Raw genomic sequence first — 4,684 nt, forward strand, 5'->3', positions numbered from 1 at the left:
ACTGAGTGGTTGTTTCCTCTCTATCAAGGAATTTTTTTGTCCCCCACCTCCTATAAGGAGACGGCTGTAACAAAAAAAAAATCTACCCAGAGAAATACTAAAATAAAAGAGGATAGGGAAATCCCCGTCCAATTTATTTCCCCACCCCTTCTTTCTTTCCCCGAGAAGGGAAACCTATGCCAAAAGTCAGCCGAAGTTTGTCTGTATGCTAATATTATCGTTAATAAAATAATTATTTCTCTATTTAATTGTGCCAATACATTTTCTTCGCGTGTTTCTCTTAGAAAAAAAATAAAAGATCAAACGTATTTTTTTTTCATATATTACACTGCATATGTTTGCTGTAAAGTTATTATTATTTTTTTTTGTATGTTGGGGGCGTATCTTTCTTACTTTTGTTTATAGATGCCATTAATTACAAACATCCAAAGACAAAACCAACATTTTAAAATTAAAGACTAAACAAAACAGACTTACCTTTCTCGATAATTTTTCAGATAACAAACTCCATATTGCTTCAGGGCGTCCTGTTTTGTATGATCCAGACGATAGAAAATACTCACATCCATTTTGGTGAAGGTAAAAATATCCAAACTCTCCTTACTATCGAAGAGTAACCAAGAAAGATAACTGAGCACCTCAGCAGTAAATATTAATTTCTTTAATTTCATTAATAATTATTTCCAATTAAGGAACAAAGTCAGGAGTTTTAAAGAAAGAGGTTTACTCGATGCAGTTAATTCGAGTATGTTTTATTTTTTACTTGGTTCAGTTATTAGACTGTGGCCATGCTGGGGCACTGTCCTGCAGAATTTTAGTCCAATGAATGAACTCCAGTTCTTATTTTCTTAGAGTCTTGTACTTATTCAATCGGTGTCTTTTACCGAACCGCTATGTTGTCAAGGCGAAGCGGTGATAGAAGATAAGCACAGACACAAACGCACACAGGCACACGACGAGATTCTTTCAGTTTCCGTCTATCAGATTCACTCACAAGGCTTTAGTTGGTCCGAGGCTATAGGAGAAGACACTTGCCCAAAGTGCCATGCAATGGGACTGAACCCGGAACCATGTGGTTAAAGAGCAAATTTCTTACCACACAGCTTACGCCTGCACCTATTTTTATTGATTTATATTTATTGATTTTATGAAGAAGCAGACAAATATTTTATTAAGTTGATTGAACACGAGAGGATTCGAACTCAGTATGTCGAGAGCTGGAACAAATACCACAAGGCATTTTCCCAACTCCCCAACGATTCTGCCTGCACGTTCTTTATCATCATTTTTCGAATAAGCACAAGGTTAGAAATTTCAGGGAAAGAGAAATGTTAGATTATATCGACTTGCGTACTTGGTTCGTACTTTATTTCATTAATCTCGGAAGGGCGAAAGGTCAAGTTCACCTTGGTGGAATGTTTAAAAATACGAATAAGGATCTTAAACTGAAGCACAAGGCCAGCATTTTCGGTGGCGGTATAAGTCGATTACATCGCCCCCAGTGCGTAACTGGTACTTAATTTATCGACCCTGAAAGGATGAAAGGCAGAGTCGACGTCGGCGGAACTTGAACTCAGAACGTAGCGACGGACGTCGTTCAGCGTGCTCATGAATCTGCTAGCTCGCTACCTGACTGATAATAATAATAATAATAATAATAATTCATCATATTGCCTTTATCGATGTTTATCAAGCACAGCTCTGTCCTACTCTGGTCTTACTTGGTTGGCATTTAACAAGATGTTTAGTTCTGCAGCACTTCGTGCATGACCTTCACCAAAGCTTTTGATCTAGTAGCCTTGAACTTCATCTGGTCCCGGGGCCTTCCAGTTTCCCATTTTTTGCTGATTTCCTTCACTTCCCTAACAGCTGACACCGTAGTACATCTCCAGCGTTAGAAGCTGTGCAAAGACAACAACAACAACAACAACAACAATAATAATAATAATAATAATAATAATAATAATAATAATAATAATAATAATAATCCTTTCTACTATAGACACAAGGGTGACGGGGTGAGCACTAGTCGATTACATCGACCCCAGTCTTTCACTGGTACTTAATTTATCGACCCCGAAAGGATGAAAGGCAAAGTCGACCTCAGCGGAATTTGAACTCAGAAAGTAAGAACGGACGAAATGCCGCAAAACATTTTGTCCAGCGTGCTAATGATTCTGCCAGCCAACCAACCACCTTAATGAAAATTCTTCCTAAGTTTGACGCAAAACCGGCGATTTGAGGAGGAGTAAATCGACTACATTGGCCCCAGGACCTGACATTTAATTTGTTGAATCCGAACGTGGCAGTCCGACGCCAAACTACAAACTGATGTCTGAGTGTTACATCAAGTGGCTCCCAGCGACGGAAGCCCGAACTATAACGGGCTTGTCCGGTAGAGAACGCTTCCGGTTACTTTTGGGTACCCCTTCGCATATTCCTTCTACTTACCAGCCTCGGAGGCCCTGTAAAGATGTCAGGGGCACTTCCTTTTCTCCTGACTAAAACCTTTAAACTGAAACCCCAAAACCTCAAAACTCTACAAACCATATTGCTGCATAGGCTTCTGTTACCGTTGCCCCTATTACTGTCGCTCCGCCTTTTGCAGAAATGTTTTGCTCCCGTTGCTGTTGTCATTATATACAACCTTTCGTTGTTGTTGTTGTTGTTGTTTTCGTTGTTCTCGTTCTGTTGTTGTCGTGTACGTGCCTAGAATTCAGTTTCAGACAAGCGATATCAAATATCTCACCACGTTTGACGTAAGAAAAGACATCAAAATCTTGTAAACACAACACATTCTACACGCACACTTGCTTCGGAAACACAGCATGTTTTGTGCGGCCAGCACAAAGATCTAGCACGAATAAGGTTCATAGTAATAATATGTGTGTGTGTGTATGTATGTAGGTGAGTGTAAGTATATATATTTGTCTGAGTGTGTATGTATGAATGTGTGTGTGTATGTGTGTATGTGTGTATGTATGTATGTGTGAGTGTATGTATGAATGCGTGCATGTGTGTGCATATATGTATCTGTGTATGTGTGTATGTATGTGTGAGTGTGTGTATGTGTGTATGCATGCGTGAGTGTGTGTATGTATGTGTGTGTGTTTGTATGTATGGATGTATGTGTGTATGTATGTATATATGTATGTGTGTGCGTGTGTATGTATGTATGTATGTATGTATGTATGTATGTATGTATGTATGTGTGTGTGTGTATGTTTGTATGTATGTATGTGTGAATGTTTGTAGTATGTATGTGTGTGTATGTATGTCTGTGTGCGTGCGTTTGTATATATATATATATATATATATATATGCAAGTAGTTATCTCTTTCTCTCTCTATATATGTGTACATATACATATGTATATGTTTATACATGTATACACGCACACACACACTTACACTCACACGCGCACACACACACATGCATACATAAAATATCTGGGCAAAACAAGTGTAAATCAAAACTGAAACATACTTTATATTATATTACATTATTATTAACGCACGGGAAGCTTTGAATATAAACGTGTACACACACACACACACACACACACACACACACACACACACACACACACACACACACACACACACACACACACACACACACATTATCTACCGATAATTTTTACTTATCTCTCCGTTCATGTCCCCCACGAGATCAAATTTGTCATCCATCCATAAAACCATGTACCAGTTCAGGGCGTTGATTGGCAGAAATTTTACAATGTCGAAACGGGATTTTACTGCGCTATGTTTTCCGTCTCTTCGCGGTCCACACCTCCAGAACCTCCACCACCAAATATTTTCTTGGTCATCTCTATATCTTTTCCAGTAGAGAATACAATTATTGCAGACCAATCCGCAATAAGCGTGACATGGTTCACAAATGAGTGCACCGTATTATCCTGGACCAACGACGAAAGAAACAGTGATAAACGAGGCTATATTTACATTAATGTCCAAAAAATCCTTTCCTAAATTAAGAATCTGCGTGAATTTTGAGGGAGATTTGGTTGCTAGTTTCAGCAGATCGATCGAGTACATAATGGTTCCCTTAGTGATTCCATGTCTTTGACTATACCACTTTCTCTATGCAATAAACTCCTGTTTTGACGAATTCCTTTTTACAGGAATTTCCAAGAATTTTGAGGGAGATTTGGTTGTTAGCTTCAGCAGATCGATCGAGCACAAAGTAGTTCCTTTATTGATTCCATATCTTCAAGTATACCGCTTTCTCTATGCAATAAATTCCTTGTTTTGTGGAACTCATTTTTATGGAAATTTACCGTTTTTTCTTCTCTTCAAAATTCAGAGTCTAGTTTATGCACAGCTTTATTGGTTCTGCATGTGAATACCATATTCTTGATTAAATTAAGGAGATCAGTTTCCAAAAGCATTCAAGGTTATATTTCTGTCACGTGTTCCTGCCATTTCTTTTATCCTATACTGCAATCATATCACCTTTATCAAATTTTGCGACCATTTTTTTCAATGGATGTTTCTTTTAAATGTAGTTTCCGGTTCCGAATTATAATATTTATCATGGAATTTGTCAGCTCCGTTGTTTTATTCTAGTTTTTGGTTTTGCATTCGTTCTTTTACTGCATGTTCGTGTGCGTGTATGTGTGCGTGCGTTTGTGCATGTGTGTGTTGAGAGGGAAAGTTTCTGC

General features: G+C 38.3%; 1 long non-coding RNA gene across 1 annotated transcript in view; it reads right to left on the bottom strand.

Annotated features, from left to right (window-relative positions):
• The window catches only part of LOC128249265 (uncharacterized), a 134,384-nt gene extending 133,669 nt beyond the window's left edge, over positions 1 to 715 (bottom strand). The window contains exon 1 of the long non-coding RNA XR_008265354.1: positions 478 to 715. This is a non-coding gene — a long non-coding RNA (uncharacterized LOC128249265). The remainder of the gene's footprint in view (positions 1 to 477) is intronic.
• Between the last annotated feature and the right edge of the window lie 3,969 nt (positions 716 to 4,684).

The sequence above is a fragment of the Octopus bimaculoides genome, chromosome 13, assembly GCF_001194135.2.
Source record: "Octopus bimaculoides isolate UCB-OBI-ISO-001 chromosome 13, ASM119413v2, whole genome shotgun sequence".
NCBI lineage: Eukaryota > Metazoa > Mollusca > Cephalopoda > Octopoda > Octopodidae > Octopus > Octopus bimaculoides.